The 22,150-nt window shown below is 33.2% G+C and overlaps 2 protein-coding genes and 1 long non-coding RNA gene across 3 annotated transcripts in view; 2 read left to right on the top strand and 1 right to left on the bottom strand.

The window, feature by feature from the left end:
• The window catches only part of LOC134853292 (selenoprotein M-like), a 413,832-nt gene that overhangs the window by 281,369 nt on the left and 110,313 nt on the right, over positions 1-22,150 (bottom strand). The window lies entirely within an intron of this gene.
• LOC134853289 (mediator of RNA polymerase II transcription subunit 14-like) overlaps positions 14,649-22,150 on the top strand; it is a 186,831-nt gene continuing 179,329 nt past the window's right edge. Inside the window, exon 1 of the mRNA XM_063869261.1 lies at positions 14,649-14,658. The gene's annotated coding sequence lies outside the window, so the exon portion shown is untranslated. The remainder of the gene's footprint in view (positions 14,659-22,150) is intronic.
• Positions 20,485-21,310, top strand: LOC134853308 (uncharacterized). Its single transcript, XR_010164337.1, has 2 exons — positions 20,485-20,596; positions 20,848-21,310. It is a non-coding gene; the product is annotated as an uncharacterized LOC134853308 (long non-coding RNA).

The raw sequence follows: 22,150 nt of genomic DNA, 5'->3' as shown, positions 1-22,150 counted from the left end.
ACGCGCGTGATTTGATTATAGAGTAGAGTAGGCGGCAATTATATCCGACTAAAAAATCATTAGAAAAAAAATTGAGGCGGATTTAATTGATCTTAAAAACTTATTTCTACTCTTCGTACTTCTGTGTGAGGGAGATTGCTATAAAATGATATTTTTAGTTTTTGCACTGAATTTTGACCACCTACTTTACAAAAATTACCTCAGATACCTTTAAGGACAATCGGAACTTTAACTTGAAAGGTCTATGACTAGTGATTTTTTATATATGGAAATTTTATGACTAGCATTTTCCCATAAACCGAATAAATTGATTATGTTGAAACTTAATTTCTCAAAATTTTGGGGATGTTTTGTGACGGAGCACAAGTGACAAAAACTATGGTTTACTCAAAACTAGAGTCACCAAGGGCATTACCAACGACCTGAAAGGTGAAAGAGTTCATTTATGGTAAAATTTTACTTATTATATAGAAAACACAAAATTTCTTTAAAAAAGGTCTAATTTTAGCACTAAGTTATATAGAAATATAAAATTAGCAAAATTTCTATCCATGAAAATTGTATGACTGGCAAGATTAGCTATTGTCACAGACTATCGTTGAAGAAACACAAAATGAAGAAATTTAAGAACAGAAGATAGATATTTTGCCTGATAGTAGATAAAAATTGCGACAAAATTGACTAGATAATTTTCCAATTAAGTTGCACAATCTTGTCATTCAAAATATATTTTGAAAATCTGTGAACAATTTTTTTCGAGAAGTCATGTTTCTTTCTAAAGTTATCTACTGCTATAATAGTTTATTGCAATAATAATAAAACGCTTCAAAAGAGATTTTATATCATGCCATTTATATGAGAAAACATAATTTTTTGGCAAGGATTTTGTTATTCTGCATCTATCTAAACTTATTAATGAATTGTTGTTTCAAATAAAGATATGGTTTGAGGAAAAAATACACAAAAAAAATGTTCGAAGCAATTTTCGAAAAAAAAAATTTAAAACTTAGCGGACCTTTTCCTCTTAAGTTTGATCAATTTGACTTCCCAAGTTATCTGAAAATACTACAAGGACCTTATTTTGCCAAAAAAATTAATGCGACCACGCAAACTTCTCAAAAAAAGCCAAAAAAGGCGTTCCTGGGCACTGTTTTGAAAATTTTGACCATGACCAAAAAATTGCGTTTTTTTGGCGTGCGCTCCGCCACCGCCTCTCAAAATAAGTTCTATTAGCGCCAAAATGGCCGTAGAAAAATTTTGAGGTTGGTCAGACAAAATGGATTTCGTAAAGTTATACCAAATGTATAAAATTTGGACTCTTTGTAGAACATTTGGCAGCCAGAAATGAGGGGGGGGGGGGGCCTCCCCTCCTCGGCAGGCTACTGTTCAGTTCTAAGGCTGGCTTGTCTGCGTTTTTGTTCCGACTTTCGATACGAAAGTAACGGAATATTTCTGCTCGGGGTGGGTTTTTTTTTCTTCAGACAAATTTCGACTTTTTAACTAGCCATTTTTGACGGAATTTTTTATATCATTCAAAAGGTATTGTTGTCCTGAGCTTAAATTTGAAAAGATATCTCACCTGTGATCATTTTTCGTAAGGTTATGAGGGTTTAAAGTTTGCTATTTTGGCCATTTTGACCAATTTGGGACAATTAACGCGCGATGTAATTCGCGCTATTAACGCGTAAGCGGAGATTTAATCAGTCTTATAAATCGTTCCAAATTGGTTGAACGAAGCTTATTTGCCATAATTGATTTGTTACTAGGAGCGAAATCTATTCTTTTGTACTTTATATGGCGTGTGGGGGAGGATTTTCATAAAAAATTTCAAATTTTAGAGAAAAAAATTTCTGTTTTATTTTATTTCATTAAATTTTTTTTAATGTTATTACTGCTGCTCCATAAACCTTAAAAGGCATTCGGAACATTCAGGGCTTCGCCCTGATACGAGCAGTCTTGTTCTTTTCGCTTTCAGGCTTGTCGGAGCTGCACTTAGTCTAGCTATATTAAAAATTTACTTGAAAAACTGCTGTTTTTTACTTGAGTTTTTGACGTCCACAAAAGTTTGAAATCACGAACCTTATTACTAATGAACCCAAATCGAATTACCGTTCTTTGTAATTCAACCACCATCTATTTGTCATCTGAGGCATAAGTCTATAAAATTGATCCTCCTCTATCTCCTTCCATTATAATTTAATGCAACATATAATTTATAACCAACTTTTGATTTAATACCCAAAATTGTAAAATAACCAACAAGGCGTTGTATTGCTTAGCATGTGTTTGAATTAGGGTTTAAAAATTTTATTGGTTATCAGCCCGTATTTAAAATGCATTTTAAATTATATCTTTTTATAAATTATGTAAATTTTATAGAGCCTAATGGTACATTAAAATCAAGAGATTATTGTGTTTACAAATAATTGTTAAAATTACCCATCGTAAACATGATAAACCAGCATACAGTATTTTGTAGGAGACTAAAATGGAGCCTGAGAATTGATCGTCAGCTCAAAAATTGTCTAAAATGCAAGTATTTGGTCTTTTTTACGTTATGAGAGATTTTTTTGGTCTTTTTATTGTTCCGACTGTCGATACGAAAGTAAGGGAATATTTGTGCTCGGAGTGGGTTTTTTCTTCAGACAAATTTCGACTTTTTATTAGCCATTTTTGACGGGATTTTTTTATATCATTCACAAGGTATTGTTGTCCTGAGCTTAAACTTGAAAAGATATTTCACCTGTGATTATTTTTCGTATAGTTATCGGGGCTTAAAGGTTGCCATTTTGGCCAATATGGGACAATTAACGCGCGATATATTTCGCGCTATTAACGCGTAAGCAGAGATTTAATCTGCCCTAGAAAGCGTTCCAAATTGGTTGAAAGAAGCTTATTTGCTATAATTGATTTGTTTCAATGAGCGAAGTCTATTCTTTTGTACTTTAAATGGTATGTGGGGCGATGATTTCATTAAAAAGTTTCAAATTTTAGAACTTTTTTCATTTTATTTTATTACATTTATTTTTCTTATGTTACTACCATAAACCTTAAAAGGCAGTCGGAACATTCAGGGCTTCGCCCTGATACGAGCAGTCTTGTTAGATTTTTGTAATTGACTTTTATCAGAGTATTTGGTCTTTTTAATAATTGACATAACATGTAAGGCTAAAATCTTTGACGAATTGGAACATATTATTGTCCTGCGCTCAAATGAAAAAATAACCTGAGATCTTTTAACTCGTGATTTGTACTAAAATTTTAAAATTTGATATTTTCCCTTGTCACATGTTAAAGCGGCGACTTAAATCATTCCAAAATGAATTGTGCACAGCAATTTGATCTTACTAATTTGATTCGGGACACTAAATACATCCTTTTGTACTTTACATAGCGTACGAGGGATTAGGAAAGATTTAATCAAAACTATTCTCTAGGCCTCAAAAAGCAGTTTGAACAATCAGGTCTTCCCTTTCATGCAAGCAGTCTTGTTTTTCTCAAATGACAAAACATTTATCCAAATTTTTATTGAACTAACAAGTTGCCTTGTTCTTTCAATATCGTTTCTTAATTACTGCGGAAAGTTAATCAACCAAATCGTAATGTGGTACTGCGCATGAATAGACTGATATCCCCGTAGCAATTGTTTCGCTGAGTTTCTACTTTCACTTTCAACTCTTTTGAAAAAAAGGCTGCTCGTATCAGGGTGAAGCCCTGAATGTTCCGACTCCTCTTAAAGTTTATGGAGCAGCAGTAACATAAAAAAATTAAATGTAATAAAACAAAATGAAAAAAAAAAATTCTAAAGCTTGAAATTTTTTTTATGAAATCAAAGTATAAAAGACTAGATTTCGCTCCTTGTAACAATTCAATCGTGGCAAATGAGCTTCTTCCAACCAATTTGGAACGTTTTCTAACGCGGATTAAATCTCCGCTTACGCGTTAATAGCGCGAAATATATCGCGCGTTAATTGTCCCAAATTGGCCAAAATGGCAATCTTTAAACCCCCATAACTTTACAAAAAATGATCACAGGTGAAATATATTTTCAAATTTTCAGCTCAGGACAACAATAGTTTTCGAATGATTTAAAAATATTCCGTCAAAAATGGCTAGTTAAAAAGTCGAAATTTGTCTGAAGAAAAAAAACCACCCCGAGCACAAACATTCCGATTTAATCAAAACTATTCTCTAGGCCTCAAAAAGCAGTTTGAACAATCAGGTCTTCCCTTTCATGCAAGCAGTCTTGTTTTTCTCAAATGACAAAACATTTATCCAAATTTTTATTGAACTAACAAGTTGCCTTGTTCTTTCAATATCGTTTCTTAATTACTGCGGAAAGTTAATCAACCAAATCGTAATGTGGTACTGCGCATGAATAGACTGATATCCCCGTAGCAATTGTTTCGCTGAGTTTCTACTTTCACTTTCAACTCTTTTGAAAAAAAGGCTGCTCGGATCAAGGCAAAGCCCTGAGTGTTCCGACTGCCTCTTTAGGTCTATGGAGCAGTAATAAAATGAAACTGAAAAAACTTTTTCTAAAATTTGAGATTTTTTGCACAAATAAACTTCCTTCAACCAATTTGGAACGATTTCTAAATAGGATTAACTATCCACTTAAGTTTTAATAGCGCGAATTATTGCGCGTTAATTGTCCAAAATTGGTCAAAATGGCTGTCTTTAAACCCCCATAACTTAACCAAAAATAAACACAAATGAAATAAATGTTCAAATTTAGGCTCAGGACAGCAATACCTTTTGAATTATATTTAAAAAAATCCGTCAAAAATGGCTAGTTAAAAAGTCGAAATTTGTCTGAAGAAAAAAACCACTCCGAGCACAAATATTCCCTTATGACAGAAGTTAGATTTCAAGTTTAGTCGCGGAGTCAACTTTCATAATATCGCGCTTTCAACATAATAGTGAACTTTCGGCTCAAATAGTTCTTGTTACTTCAAAAGACTATAGGAAATATGTTTTTTGTTCAAATTCAATCATGCAACTAGAAATGAGACTCTTGGGTATTTTTTAGAACGCGAAAAAACTATTATCAGGAGTGAACTAAACCACTCCCGCTCAGGAGGTGTCCATAAAATTAATCTACTTTTATCTTCTATATGTCTGATTAATTCACAGCCTAACTGTGAAAATGTCAGCAGGGCATTGTATTCTTTCTCAATTTATGGTGAACAGGGTATATAAACTAATTGACTATCAGTGGGTAAGAAGATGGGGATGTTGTTTACAATCTTTCCCTTATGGAATCTAGTGCGTGAATATCTAGCAAATTCTCAAATTCTAGAAAAACGAGAGCGAGAATTCAATGCAATCATTGAATGTGCTACGATTTTACTTGGAGCCGCTTTCCCTTTTTCCAATAAAAGGGAAACTTAAAAAAAATCTAAGTCTGCTATCAAAGTCATTTTATGTATCTAAAGAATTTTTATCTAAAGTTAAAGATCAGCTATGTGCTTAACAGAAGCTCATTCTCACTTTCCGTTGTTAGCGTTTAAAAATGATAAAAAGATGCAAACTGCCGTTGTATTAGACAATCAAAGAATTTGGAACACAACTTTTGGAAGCATGATCAACCAGAGCTTCTTTTACATGAATCGACTAACAACCAAACTCATGAGAACTTAAATGGTCACCAACACTCGCGATGTCCTCTATTTTTGCAGTTGCAGCAAATCAAGGGCTTAGGTTTTCGCCAACAATTGCATTAACAATACTAACTAACTTTTTGTGGATTGGTATTCCTCTATTTTAAAAGGTTCACCAGATCCTTGTTTAGTCTAATAACGTCGCAACGATTGTCAATTAAACCCTAGGAATCATCTCATAGTATTCCTTAGTAAGTACGGTTCTGGATATTTCCGCAAACGTTTCAACGTTTCATTGGTGTTTGTTGGATCGCAATAATCGCGCACGTTGGGGACTCACGGGCATCGAAAATTTGCCTTGTATAGCGCAGAACTTTCTTTTTCGATGGGATCCCAATATACAGCAAAAAAATGCAAAAATGGTCGGTAACAAAAGTGAACCTAGACAGTTTATTCATAAATATCTATGCAGACGGCAAATTGATGTTGACAGAAGCGCAAAAGCATTTGAAGTAATTTTTGCAATAATTCGTGACCAACAATCAATCAAAGCTTTGCTCGGAGATTGGCCGGTGCTTTATGTCTTCAGCACTAGAATTGAAACATGCAGATAAGAAAAACTTGAAATTTAAGGAAGTGATACCTCAGAAACTATCATACAAGAACACAAACAGCCATTAGCGGTTTCGAATCCTAGTCGTGAATTTCCCTGAGTTTTTTTATAACAGTTTTCAACAACGACCATTTCGATGTCTGAATAACTGTGCCTTGAATGTTTTTGTACCACAGCTGTTTTTTTAAGTGGAGATATCAAACTTCTGCGAACTGACATATATTTCATCAGTGGCGTATGCGCCATCATCAAAAGTGTGGCCTATGAAGATTTCATCGACTAATATCATGAACTCAACTAACTCAGTACTCAGTAGAAATTGTATCAATGTAATCTTTCTCCCTGATAAACTTAAAGCTCAGCTTATTCTTTCTGTTTATGATGCAATTACGGAAATTTGGGTATGCTTGCAGACAAGAGACACTGACTTTAGTCTCACAACTTTTGTGTAGTTTGTCTGTTTTCCTCAAAATTTATCCACAAGCAAGCAAATATTTGCTGTCGCACTGTGGGTAAGGAGAAAATTTTGTGTTTTTTGCGCAGATTTTTTGAAGCTAGTAATTATTTTTAGAAAAAACTTAGGTCCCTAGGTTATTAAGAAAAAACCTAGTTTATTAAGGTCCTTTTATTTACTACATTTTGCAAACTCAAGAGAGGTTGCTCTTAATGTTGCCTTAAACAAGTAAAATGCTACTTCGAGTTTTGATTGATTTAAACAATTCACTTCACTGGTTTTATGCTTTTTTTCAAACTGCGTCTTTGTGGCTATTCACAAAACACTGTCGCTCAAAGGGCTGCAATCTTTGATCTAGTCTTCTAACTGTTTTGTTTTTCTCTAATCAATAAAACAATTAGTCCAAACATATTAGTTTTGTACAAAAAGTGTTTTCGAAAAACATTTTTGAATTATTCTTTGAACAACTGTAGCCTGCTCCAAAAAAAAGAATAAGGATTTATACTACATTGGCGTAACAAGTTTGGCTATTTTTTGTCGAACTTAAAAAAAGTAAAATCTAAGTAAAGATTGAGTTTGAATTTTTTAACCTGGGTATGATTTATAAATGTTGAACTGTGAAAAGTCAGCCTGATATTACATGATTTCGCATTCTATAGGGAATCGGGCGAATGGAATATTTAATCATCAAAACTTCGAAGCTGACCGGTTATCTTTAAGCTAAGAGCAGGGAAATATTTTGTGTCTATCTAATTGAATCAGCGTATAGAATAAGAATCAACATGACATGAAACAAAATCGATTTATTCAATAGAGCAATCATTAAATTGTGAGAGTTCATTAAATGAAATGAAGTGCACGTGAAGCGGACTAAATTGTAGTTCCGAAACAACTAATTTTGAGTGATATTTTTTCCGACTTGCCAAGAATATGACGAAATGTTTGTGCTCAGGATAATTTTTTTTCTCCAGACGAACTTCCACTTTTAGTTTAGCCAGTTTTGACGGAATTTTTTATTTCATCCGAAACCTATCATTATAATATTGAACTCATATTAAAAGGGAATTTTCACCTGTGAGCATTTTTTCTTGAAATATGGGAGTGTGATGATTGATTTGAGACAATTAAAGCCTGATATAATCCTTTTTTTTTTCTTTTTTTTTGAAAAATTTCATTCATTGTCTCAAAACGAAAGCAAACACTACACCATCCTTGAAAAATAGTAACATCTTAGGGCTTTGCCCTTATACAATAACTTTTGATATTCCGACTTCACGGATTTTTTAAAAATCATTCTAAAAGTAATGCTGTCCTGAGCTCAAACGTAGCAATACATTAGTTTCTGTTTTTTTGTTGTAAATCTATGAAGGTTTAATGATTGCCACTTTGGTCAATCTGGGATAGCTAAGGCGCGACATATTTCGTGCTGATAACACCTGAGCGGAGGTTAAGGTGCGTTAGAAATTGTTCCAAAATAAATCAAAGCATGCAATTTAGTCTATATAATAATTTGCCATGAATAAAAAAAACTTTGAAATTTAAATTTCGCGTGGGGGATGATTTAAAAAAACTCAAAATTGAAATTTTGAAAACTTTTTTTTTGTAAAATTTCATCCTTTAAAAAACAAACATAACTTTATCGACGTTAAAATGGAGTCAGATTAATTAGGGCTTTGCCGAGATACGAGCAGTAATGTAGCTTTTTCAGTACTCTAGGGATATTTTTTTCGGAGGTTTCACAATAATCTGTATCGGCCCTTCTTTTCAAATGGTTGAACACTAGATCTTGTTCTCCAGGTCTTGTTAACATCTCATAATCGGAGTTGAGTCGGCTAGCTATGTCGTAACTTGCATTTTTAACAAACTGCTCTTTCAACTCAAATAGCAATAGTTTAGGGAAGCGTAATTTTTTTTGCAAATTAGCACCAGTTTTTGAAGGTAGAAATAACACTTAGTATTTTGTAGCCTAGAGCCCAGCGGTTTGATAAGACAATATATATTGAAATGGTCAAACTACATTGACCATATAGCAATTCTTGTCATAAAATGGTCAGTTTATTTAAAAGTTTTACTTTAAAAATCACCTCATAAAAACTCCAAAAGAGCTCAAAGTCCACCAAAGGATAAAAAGGAATACTCCTACGCAACTTGAGAACAATTTTTAGAAAAACCCTGTTTGTTACTTCCTTGAAAAGCTACTTTGGGCATTATTTTTTTGGGCATTAACTTCTCGCTCATTATTTCTTTGGGCATTATTTATGTGTCATCCTTTTTGCTGCAGCCGGTCCATCTTGAGAATGCAGATGGCAATGAGACCCCTCTAACCTTGAAAAAGTGTGATTCAACCGCCCAACCTTCTGTTTAAAGACCGAGCGTTGCACCCACTCGGCAACGGCCTCTCAAATAAAGACCATGAAAACTTGTGGTTCAATAATATTCTGTTTTTATTTTCTTGGGCATTATTTATGTGTCATCCTATTTAACGCAGCTGAAAGACCATGAAAGAAAATTTGAAGTCTCGTTTTTGGTAACAGTTTTGATATAGTAGAATTCTTTATCCTGACAAATGAGCTACCCAAGATTGCTCAGTGCTGTTTTGAAAGACTCTTTTCAAAAAGTTGTTGAATAATAAATATAGACTTTTGAATAAACTTTTGAGTCGAATACGTGGCTATTTCAAACTAGATATAATTCAAAAAAATTCATGTGTTATTTTTCAAATCGTTAAGTTTAATTTCCGCTTCTGCCATTTGAGTTAATTATCTGAGAAGAAGACTGTTCATTCAATCCTTTTAGCTCATATCATCTCTGGAATAGTTTAACTCCTTAGATGCGAAAATGTCAGCAGAGGTGGTATTACTTAAAAGTTCAGGTGAATGACCGAATAAGATAAATCAGGTTACGTTTTCTTGAAATAGGTCCCTTTTAATTCCAAAGTCCGAATTAATTAAAAGAGTACGCATCTGCTTGGGGTTGTTTGTTTCTACGAAAAAGTTCAAAAGTTCCTGAAATTGTTTTTGCACTGTTATAAATGTATCGTTTCCGACTGTTCGATTAGTGATAAATTTTGACGGTTTACAGATTTGAGCGAACTTTGGAAGTTTTGCATTATCACCAGTTGTGAGGATTGTAGTGACAAATTTACCGGGCTCAAGAAGATTAATAAATTGAAGCCAAATTATTGGTCAGAGTATCAAGTAGCTTCATTACATTTTTCTGCTGTTTTGTTTTTGCACGCGCAGAGCAAGATCGCATCAAATGCTTTAGAAAAAACGTTTATAAAATTACTATTAAAATGACTTCGGGGCTAGTCAACATGGTGACGGAATTATTTTACTCGGGTGGTTTTGCTTTCTCCAGAAAAATTTCGACTGTTTAACTGGCAATTTTTGACATAATTTTGTTTAAAAAAATTGTTTTTAGCTCACTTTTTTAGCTCACAAAATAAAATTACCTGTGATCTTTTTTGTAATATATTTCGGTGGTTTGAAATTTTTTCGTGCTCTTGATCCGTACGCGGCGATATTAACCGAGTTAAAAATTGTTCCAAATTGAAATGATGCACGCTTTTTTGTCTATTTAAAGTTTTTGCTTCTGCAATTTTTATCTTTTTGTATTTTACATAGCCTATGGTGGGATAATTTTCACAAAAAATTCTCAATGTGTTTTTGAAATCTGCATAAGTCTTTTGAAAGCGAACGCTACATTTCATAGACCTTAAAAGACAGTCGAAAGTTTCAGGGCTTCGCGCTGAAACGAACAGCCTTCGTAACGTTCAAAACTGATAAAAGTTTTTCAATTTTTGAATCTGTTAGTTTGCGGAAGCTCAATTCCAGACTTCTATGAAGCTTCTTTTCAACTTTAAAAGAAACCTTTCAGCTAAGTTAACTCTCTAAGCTCGCATTTTGGTTCATCTTTAAAATTTTGTCAATTTCAAATCAAGGATAGTCGCAAATGCTGATCTTCATTTTTGTAATGTTTATAATAGTACATATATAAAAATGAATGTACCAAACCTGAAAAACTTAAATTCTTAAAAGTAACAAGTATAGATATGTGAACAATTTATGATCCAATTTAAAAAAAAAACAGCTTTTTTCAAAACAAATCAGAAAAGATTGTAACCAATTATAATTAACTATTGTTTTTGTGGAAAATTACTTAAAATTTCTAAATTTAAGATGTACTTTCATGTCTGAGGTATATATGCAGACCAAAATCTTCCAAGTATGACACTGTATCTTCGTTTTTTCATCGGACGCGACTTTTTCAGTACCTGTGATCAGCTTATATAGGGACTTGAGTCGGAAAACTACGTGCAACCATTTTTTTATTTTTCTACTCTGACAGACCACTTTTGCACTTCAGAAAGCGTTAGTCTAGGGAAGCGTATTTTTCGTACAATGACTTTTCGGTAAAACGAATACACAAAATACGAAAAACACAAATTACTTGAAAGAATTTTAAAAAAAATTTGCACCTCAGCTTTTTTTTTCCTTTTGAGAGCTACCAGTTTTTCCATAAGCCTCCGTTTAAACATATTAAAAAAGTTGAGAGGGTTACCTAGGAATAAAAATTGTGTTTTTCCTAAAATATTATGTTTCACAGAACCGAGTGGCTTGACAAAGTTATGTGTGCAGACTAAGTATATTTAAATCGTCTAAATATATGACCCATATAGCCAATTTTATCTTAAGAGAGCATTTTGAGGCAAAGTTTTACTTTAAAAATCACTGCGTAAATACTCAAAGGAGCTCACAATCTATTGAAAGATAAAAATGAACAGTCCTGCACAACTCTAAAACCATATTTAAATAGACATTGGTTGTTATTTCCTCGGAAAGCTACCTTGGGCATTTTTCCGTGGAGGAGAAAATGTTGCATTCTATTAACCTTAGCCGATCCACCTTGCAACTCTGGGCTACCTCCAACCATGTTGAAAGCAGGATTCAAACCGCAGCCTTCGGGTTAGAGGCCGAGCGTTGTACCCAAACATCAACGGCCACATACAAATCAACACCATGGAGACTATTGGCTTAATTCTAATCTGTTTTTGAAATTTTTTCGGTGAAACCCTGCGTAAATGCAAGTGTTTTTTGTAACGGTGTTAAAGATTTCACATGAAAAAATACTCTACTCAAACCCTTGCGATGCGATGGCCCTTCAATTTTAGATGTAGTTTTTATGGTTACATTTATGATGTGATAACGTGCATGAAAAATTGGCGCCTCTAGATAACTCAACACCGGTTTGAAAAACTTATTTTCAAGTTTGTTGATGTACAAATTTCGAAAAAATACGTGACTGTTTCAAACTAGAAATCCCGAAAAGATTGTTTTTCAATTCTTCAGTTAAAAATTTATCAAAATTCGATTTCGATTTCGTAGTCATTTGAGCTCCTCATCTAAGAAGAGGTCAATTAAACTAATCCTTTTAAACTCTTATCATCTTTGGAATTGATTAACTCCTTATTAGGTTGAAAAAATTAACTGAGATAGTATTACTTCAAAGTTCATGTGAATGAGGGAATAAAATAATTCAGGTTAAAATTTACAGAATTTTCTTAAAAATGGTTGCTTTCGGCTTCAAATTTCGAAATAAATGAACAAATGCTTATGCACGGTGTTGCTTTTTTCTTCAAATACTTTTCAAGTTTACGAAACTTTTTTTACTCTCATAGAGTACCGTTTCTGACTGTTTGAGTTCATTAGTTAATCACCTCCAATCAATTTGTGGTAAAAATTGAAAAGTTTTAAAACACTTATTTTTTAAGTTTATCCGACAAAGTATTATGTGGTTCAAAAACCGCGTAAATCGCGCGTAACATATCGAATGAAATCAGCATTTTAATGATTTCACGCAATAAAAAAACTCAAAAATTTGAATTTAAAATTTTGCAAATTGTATATTGTCGAGAACTAAATAATTCGGCAACGAAATAATTCGGCAATTCGAAATAATTCATAAAACTTTTTTTGTAAAAATTCAAGTAAATCAAAATTGGTCTAAGCATCGGGTTAATATCAGATATCTTTTGGATTTGGTATTGCGCTTAGGATAAAATCTCGACAAGTTTTCGTTTAAGAGAATTTTTTGTCAACATAAAATCTTTTCCGCTAAATTGTTTTAGGTGGAAGATATAACTTTGATTTCATGATTGACATTTTAGCCAATTAGATATGATAATTCACATCACAGTTAAATAGTGAGGAGGGTGATCTCAAATCCTAATATTGGGCGACCTGTGATAAATTGAATCGAACTTTCTTTCATGTCTAAAACCGAAAAGCAAAGAAAAGCAAATACTGAAGGTTTTTCAGTTTTTAATCTGTTATTAGGTCAAAGTTTGTTTCAGACTTCCTCTATGGGTTTTTTTAGATTCAGTAGAAAATTTATAACCTAATTATTCTATTTTAGCTCAATAATTAATTGTCAGCTCTAAGTCTAGGCTATTCGCAAAGGCTAATCTTCATAGGCCAATTCATAACTTATCCATTAAACTCATAGGCACTCAATTGACTTTGAACTCGCTTTTGAAACGCTAATGTCTGAACTTTTTGAATTGAAAAGTTATTTATAAAAAGATTTTCCGCAGATTTTTATTTATTAAAAAAATTATAGAAAAACATCTTTATGAATCATAAAAACAAATTCTTTGAAACATGTATATAAAATTTGCATCTTGTTTTTAATTTATCCTGCTTTCATTGATTCTTTGTTTCTAATTTTATAACAATAAACTTCGTTTAATTCAGATAGATAAATGAAAAAAGGATAGCCGTTTACTGTGCAAGTAGCACAAAAAATTCCGACCATAGTCTATTAAAAAAATTTTTTTTTCAAATTAGAAAATTTTAGCGAGGTGTGATAAAAAAGTTCTGAACAAAAAAACAAAACTTAGGCATATTCAACAGTCATAGTAAAGTAGGCCGATTCTTAAACAGTTTTTGAACAAAAAAAATTCAGTTAATTGAATTCAAAAACTTTCAATTTTTTTTGCACAAATATTTTGAGTTTTGAAATTTTTGATTCCCAAATTTGCATTAGAAAACTCTTAAATTTAACTTTGTTGAAATGAAACTAAGTTTTTGTGGCCTAATTAGACAAAAATTAGCTATTGTAAGCCTGTTGGCTCACCTTAGTAGCTTGAATTTAGAACAAAAATCAAACACTTCACATTAATTTTTCTCAACTTGAAAACAGTTTTTTTTTTGGATTTTTTTTAATGTCGTTCGAATTAAGACCAAAAGAGCTTTAATATGATATATCACTCGACCCTTTTCGATTATTATTTGTGGTACTTGGTTTTGCATGGAAAAGAAACGAAAAAAAAGACAAAATCATTTAACACACCCGTATGCAAAGTTCATCATTTTTTTTTCAAATGGTCCGAACAACTAAGGAGACATTCAATTCCGTGTTTCCTAGAGTTTAGCTAGAATAGAGGACTTCAACTCACCCATAGAAGAAAAGGACTATTACTTACAATTTTTTTCAACCAAAAATTCTTCTGGCATTTTGTATTTAAGCTCCTGGGCTTGTACTGGAGCCTTAAAAGTTTCAGCCCGCGGGTTTCATAGCTGTAGCTTGCTAGGTAGTAACAATTATAAATAAGATGAAGATTTCAGCTTTAGTTTTTTTACCCAAACCACTTCCTGTTTTTAAAACTAAAGTTTTTGACTGACATTTTGTGCCTTATCGAAGATGTTGGCTCTGTAAGCTCAGATAAAAAATTTTCAACCTGCGAGTGCTTTTCGTACTCTTTTGAAATTTTAAAATTTGAAATTTTGGCAGTTTTTGACATCTTTCTGCTTGAAATGCTGGAATTTTTCTGCCTTTATGAAAAGTGATGGTACATATTTTCCGAGTAAAAAAAAGAATAAAAAGCTTGAGCAATTTTTTTTCAGATTGGCTGGATATTAGACAGAAAGAGATCAGATCAAAGATTGCTTTAAATTTCACAAAAGCTTATAGGGTCCTTATTAAATTGTGAAGTTCGAACCCAATATATAACCACTAAGATGGGTCACATTTTGTTTTTTCTAAACCAAACAAACATGCCGACACTACCCGAATATTTGTTAGGCAATTAATATCAAACTAACCATCATATTCTGACAAAAAAATTAAAAGTGGAGAAAATATCCAAAATCTTGCATATAACATTTCAAAAATGCTTTGTCTCTCTTGTGGTTTCCATAAAAAACTTCATTTTTTGTGTACAAACAATTACCCTATATGGCACATTAGTGTGGCACCTGCTATAGTGGTGTAGTTTTTTTGCAGTGGGGTCCGCAGTAATCGGATCTACCTTGCTGTATCCTGGGGATTTAGTCTGAGCTCAGAGACGGAAATGCGAACCTTAGAGAGCCTTGATTCGGCAAAGGTAAACCTTGGGGGTCTCTCGACATTTTTGCCTTGCGCTTGCCATGTCTGAATACGGCCTTGAAAGCCACTAGACTAGTGCCATTAATAGTCTCGCATGTCTTTAGATAGAGACGACTATTGGTACAACTTTCTGTGTTGGTGGATACCAGTAGCGGGGGACTGTGTTCTACTGAATCCCCTGATGATTGTGAAAACTATTTGTTGAAAATGGGTTTTGCCGAAGTTGCCATGAATGATAAGCGCCACAATGCGTTTAGCTTTGCGGATCCTATGATGCAATCTTAGGAAGGGTTCTTACCCGATGATTTTAAAAAGCTCGGATTCGTAAGGTGGGTAGCTAGGCAATTTGCTACCCCTAAAGAATAGTGCTTCTTGGTGAAACTAACTCTCAGTGATGGCCATTTATGGCTATGAGAAAACTGAGGACCCTATGTAAGACTTTTCAAAAAACTTTGCAGTTTCTTTCGCCTATAAAAAAATTTTATGATAGCAAAACTTTCCAAAAAACAAAACAAAACATTTTCAAATCTTCCAGAATTAATTTGTTTTATTTTTCGACCCTAATTTCAGATAAACTTCAATTTTTGATTTTTTCATGTTTTTTATCAATTTTTATTCAATGCAATTATTCATTCGGTTTTTTTTCTTTATTTTTTTAAACAAATTTTGTAAATTTTTTTCTGATCGGCTTTCAATCATTCGGTTTCTCTATCTGTGCTCTTTCTACGCTCAAACTAAATCTCAATGTAATTTCTTTTGCTAAAAATGACGTGTCGCGAAGCCCATTTTCAGTTTGATCGGAAAAACTCGTCGTCAGTTTGCCGACAAGGAATAGAAAACTACAAGTCGGACAATATTATGAACCATAATAACTAGATCTAGCAGGGGCAGACCTAGGATTTTCTGGTGGGGGGGTGTCGAAATTTCAAAAAAAAAAATTGAAAGTTTTATCAACTTTTTCTTTTTAGGTCGACCAAATTGATTTTGCGAGCTCTCCCAAATCAATAAAAAGACCTTGTTTTGGCCAATTGTTCTGCACCGCAGTCAAATTTTCGATGACAAAAAACAGGCAAAATAATCGCGTTTTTTCGGCGCGCGCTCCCCCTTAAAATTAGCAGATTTAAAGAAATTTAAGGTCAGTCAGCCAAAAATTAAACTGGATATCTCAAAATATTACAAAAGGGGGAACCTTTGGGTTGGCAGCGGGTCAAATCCCACGTCCGCAAATCCCCCGCACCCAAAAATTTATCCACTAACAAGCAAACTTGAGTGCAACAAACTCTAAAATTTAAACCTGAAAAAAATATATTTTCAAATTTGAAAGGAAATTATCAAACTCCGACATTTTTTGGCTACAATTTCATTGTATTTTTAAATAAAATTTGCAATTTCCTAATATATTTTTTTTTGTGTTAACAACTTGGTACATTAACCGGTTTAAATTTGAAAACAAGCAAAAATGAAAATTAGTTTTTTATCTATTCTATCAGAAAATTGGATCAGGACGTCAAGAAATGTTTGGTTTTTTCAATAACCCCCCCCCTTAAACAATGAAAAGTCGAAATCAGCATTTCTACTGTTAAATTGGATCGATTTTATTAAAAAGTGCTGGCTATCAAAAAAGCACAAGACAAAACGAGGCAGTTTCATCTAATTTAGTACCAAACAGGTCCGTTCTCCTGTTTTTTTTGCCGTTTTCTTCATATAAAGTTCACAAAAAGAGTCCAAAAGCCAAATGTGTTCTGCGTCGATGTTTAATTTCCATATAAACAGTTTTCGGAGTTGATTTAAGGCTCTGGGTATCAGCCTTGTAGTTCGTAGTTATATCGATCCGGCTTTGTAATCAAATCAATTATTTTCACTTTTCAGGGCCTTTGCAGCATCCATTCATAGCAAATACTTCTTGTAAACAGAACATTCCGCAACCCATAAAACTTGAAGGGCAAACTTTTATTTTCAACAAGGTGCCTTCAACAATTTCCTATTTGAGGAAATTTGACCACTATTTATTTTTAAACAACCCATTTTTTTGCTTTGCATGTGTAGAACCCGTTTCACTGCTGGTCAGAATATTGAAAATTTTCGCTTTTTCCTAATTCATTTTTGGGTAATAAAACAAATTTCAGCCAGATATTTGAGCAAAACTGATTATGACAATTTGTTGAAACGAAATATCACGTGGGGAAGCCTTCTATGTCCGGTCATTTGAGAATGAAGGAAACTAACGATCAAGTTGCCTTTATAAATTCAAGTATGAATAATTGTTCATCCTTCCCTTAAACGCCAAATTGAATAACTGAATTTGATGGTTCGTTAAGCAATTGGACCTATAAGCTTTCACGTGGGTTTTTTTGTCTATTTGGTCTTTTTGGCTTTCGGTTTTCGGTTGTACAACCTTGGGTTGAAATTTTAAAAACAAGTTAATTTTGTATTAAAAACTGGATCTGTTTTAGTCAAAAATACAAGGCTGATAACCAGAGCGCTACTTATCTTGCAAATTAGCGAAAAGGAATGTTAAATACAAAAAGTTTATTCCATAAATGGTCCCAAATTTGGAAATTTATATTGAGGAAATGAAAAAAAAATGTTCAAAAGAACGGTTTGAGGCTGAATTACGCCAAACTATTTCGTTTTGACATGTCTAATGTCTAATAATAATCTCATGCTTTTTTAAAGTAATATTGATGGAAAGTTCAATAAAGGGGTTATGAACAAAAATTTTGACGTGAATTGTTTCAGTGCTCATATGAGGGCAAAATCCTGATTTATTTTGTAATAAATGGATGGTCGCAAATCTTATTGAGAAAAAACCACGTCATTAGTCGGAGCTTCAACCCATTTTACTGCTTTGCATGAGCTGAACCTCAAAAATACGCCAAGGAAAATATCATTTGCGAAGCCTTCTATGTCCGGTCACCTGAGAAAAAAGGAAACTAAAGATGAAGTTGCTTTTTAAATTTCAAGCACAAATAATCTAATTGTTAATCCCTCATTTAGTCGTTAAAATAAGTTACTGAAAACAATGGTTTGTTAAGCAATGTGATATATTAGCTTGCAAGTTTTTTTTAGTTAAAATCTCCCCTCCCCCCTAATAATGAAAACTCAAAATGGAAAATTTAAAAGAAAAGTTGGATCTTACTAAAACTGTTATTCAAAGCGTTACATTAGAATTTTGAAATGATACCTGTTAACAGATAGGTAAATGCACATATGGTCTCAAATTTGAAATTTTTATGCGTAGGAAACAGAAAAACAATTGATCCGAAAATAGGTTTGAGGCTGAATTAACCCAAATTGTTTCGTTTTGGCCTTTTCAATAATAATATCCTGCTTTTTTAACAATATCGATCAAAAATTACTCATAAGAGTTGCCACCAAAAAATGTTCGTGTGGTATCAGGGTGACTTTATCTAGTAAGATTTCATACAGAGTGTTTCACAACATACGAGATTTTTGAAACAGTTAAACTAAGATATGGGTTTGATTTTTGCAACTTGAAAAAAAAACAGGTGGATTTTCTATTCAAAATGAAAACTTTTTTTAAAAATCGCATGCCACTACTTTCTTCACCATCTTTACCATCTTCCCCATGTTTCTAAGCAAATTAAAATAAATGTTGAAGAGAAAAAAATTGAATCATACAAAGTGAGTAAGAAAAAATGGACAATAACTAACCAAATTTAGTTAAACTGTGCCAACGACTTGTGTGCGTTAAAAATTATATCTCAATAAAATGAAAAAAAAAACCATTATAATACAGTTTCGTTGTTTTTATCTATAAAAATGAAAAACAATCGGTTATGTTGATTTGCATAGTGTTTAATGCTTTATTAAAGAAAAGCTATATAATCCGTTTTTAATTAATTGTAATCGATTAGTTTTCACTTTTATAAACACTGACAATAGAACTCAATCTAAATCGATTTTATCCATAGAAATGAATTACGTGTGGCCAAGAATGCGTCCTCAGTCGCAGATGAACGTCACTTTCTCAATAAAAGTGCAATCATGGGACGCAAAAAGCAAATCTACGATAACGGGTTTTTCACAAGAGAGGGGGTTTTGTTGTGCACCGACTCGCCTTTATGACCCTTTGAAGTTTTACCCAAAAATTTTACCGTCGAGTTGTGTGTATTTTTGGTGTGGAAAAATTTGCTTTTGACAAAATTCGGTCTGATCATATTTCGACCAGTTCAACCCGGGTACATTGGATCAAGTTTTGATAAATTATAAAGCAAAAATTCGATAAAATCAGACAGTTTACCGGGCACTGATTCTACCGTCCCCTCCTCCCCCTTTACATCTTTTGGGGTGTTCTTTGTTGACGTGATTGTTCTCAAATTTATGTTCACACGTATTGCAATAGTCATGCAATTAGAACTTGCAACAACTTGTAAGCACATTTTTCAACCGCGTATTCAGACTGGTCAGTATTTAGACAAATACTGTTTCAACCAATCAGAATCGAGACAAAGAAGAAATTAATAAATAATTGTTCCGACTTTCGATACGAAAGTAACGGAATATTTTTGTGCTCGGGGTGGGTTTTTTTTTCTTCAGACAAATTTCGACTTTTTAATTAGCCTTTTTTGACGGAATTTTTTTTTATATCATTCAAAAGGTATTGTTGTCCTGAGCTTAAATTTGAAAAGATATTTTACCTTTGATCATTTTTTGTAAAGTTATGAGGGTTTAAAGATTGCCATTTTGACCAATTTGGGACAATTAACGCGCGATATAATTCGCGCTATTAACGCGTAAGCGGAGATTTAATCCGTCTGATAAATCGTTCCAAATTGGTTGAAAGAAGCTTATTTGCCATAATTGATTTGTTAGAAGGAACGAAATCTATCTTTTTATACTCTATATGGCGTGTGGGGGGATGATTTTCATAAAAAGTTTCAAATTTTCGAAAAAAAAAATTTCATTTTTTTTATTTCATTTAATTTTTTTAATGTTATTACTGCTGCTCCATAAAACTTAAAAGGCAGTCGGAACATTCAGGTCTTCGCCCTGATACGAGCAGTCTTGTTATTATTTATTTTGGATTATTTATGTCTTTTCTCGATTCTATTTGGTTCATACAGTATTTTCTAAATACTGACGAGTATGAATACGCGGCTGTCTAAATACTGGCTGCACTCCGATTACACCGTAGTGTAAAATTGATGTTTATGTAGAAAGATGGCATGTGGGGGAAACTGCAGAAGAGCCCAATCATGCTTGCAATCGGACAAGTGATGATTCTAGTCTTAATTGTCTTTTTTGGCTTTTCAAGATTTCAACAAGTTCCTGTAAATCGGGGGCTTTTTTCCTACCTGCCAATTTCAAGATGTATGTTTTTTCCGCATTATCTGGTTGTTATCATAGTTGGCATGCGGACTAATTGGACCATGACAAACCTTTTTAGTCTTCATATTTAACTATGTAAACCCACTCATTACACCAAAAAATTGATGCTCGTGCGAGGCAGGGGAAAGAAAAATATCCATCGGGACATATTTTATTAATTCAACGCTTTTTCTTATAAACTCTAAGGTTAGACACTTCATAAAAGGGTCTTTATAAAGATTTGTGAGAGCTCGGGAAATCAGTTTGGTCGGCCTAAATAAAAGGTCGATAAAGTTTTGATTTTTTTTGAAAATCCACCCTACCCCCCCCCTCCCTCGAGAAAATCCTAGATCCGCCCCTACTTCATAATAAGGTCTTTTTAGTGATTTGCGAGAGAAAATACCCCCAAGAAAATAATACTAGGTCCGCTCGTGCTTTATATCATTGATATGCCTTAGATCCGTCCGAGGATGAGAGTAATACTTATCTGGACAAGAAGATCTGGCAGCCTTGGAAGGCGAGGGCAAGGATGGTGCGGCCCCAGGGCGAGAGTGAGCTGTACGGTAATCTGATGAGTGCAAAGAGACGCTTCAGTATGCTGGACAGATACCAGCAGAGAATCGCACACAATAACCTCTAGATCTGCAAAAACAAACAATAGCAGATAAACAGGAGTAAATAGCAAAAACATGCAACTTCTATGCAATTGGAAATTATATTTAAAAAGGCTGATTCATGAATTGAACGTGTTCGTTCGCGTTGTGAGTTGATGGTTCCGTTGTTTGTAGATAATACTGGAAATTATCTTTTTAGAAAAAAAGTAACCCAACAATTTTTCTTTAAAAATTATTCACGTTCGAAAAAAATTCTAAAGGCATTTTTTGAACCATGATAACTTTTGCAGTTAAATTGTTGTTTGGATCTAGTTTTTTTTAAAAAAAGCGAAAAGGCATTAAAAAAATTTTAAAAAAATTGCAGCATTTTCCACATGGATTTGTGAAACTACAGATGAAAAATGAGGATGCAAAAAAAAAATTTTTTTTGCGTTATTGAAATTTTGTTCAAACAAGGTGAAAAGTAAGCGGGACGATTTGTGCGTAAAGTCGCTTTTTGACCTACCTCAAGGAAAGCTCAATGAGTCAAGTGTGGCATCTTTTTAAGGCCCTTTTAGAGCTTTCAAACGATAATATTATGACGTCTTAATTTTTTATTGCAGGTTATGAGAAGAAAACTGATTTAGAAAGCGTTTGAAACCATGTTTGAGGTAGGAACTGTTAGTTTCTTCAAGACCTTAAAGTTTTTATTGTGGAAAAAGAATCCAACTTCTTTGCAAAGTGATGCTAATCGAGTTTTTTCTGATCTTTTCCAATTTTTCTGGCAGCTTTTCCTGTAAATTTTCGGATTTTTTTTCAGATTTTGGATAGAAAATTGACGCTAATTTTTGTTCAGATGAATTAGAAGTTAATTCTCAAAATAGTGATTGATTGCGTCATTAACTACCTTAACCTAACAAAGTTAAAAATTATTTTTCAAAATTTTACACAGTGCTGAGGTTGTTATCAAAGTATCGGGACTGTGTATCAAATTTTATACAACCTCAATCTCATACAAGTGCAGCAATATACAAATAAATATGATTAGTTGACAGAGTAAAGGCTTAGATGGTGACCACAAATAATTTAATGGTCAAAGTCTGCAAAGCCATCTGCCCGTTTAGGGTCGCTAAGGGCGTACCCGCATCCATTTTTAGGCGTAAGTAAT

The sequence above is a fragment of the Symsagittifera roscoffensis genome, chromosome 8 (assembly GCF_963678635.1).
Source record: "Symsagittifera roscoffensis chromosome 8, txSymRosc1.1, whole genome shotgun sequence".
Taxonomy (NCBI): domain Eukaryota; kingdom Metazoa; phylum Xenacoelomorpha; order Acoela; family Convolutidae; genus Symsagittifera; species Symsagittifera roscoffensis.
The sequence above is the reverse complement of the archived record's forward strand: the minus strand, read 5'-3'. Positions and strand labels throughout refer to the sequence as shown.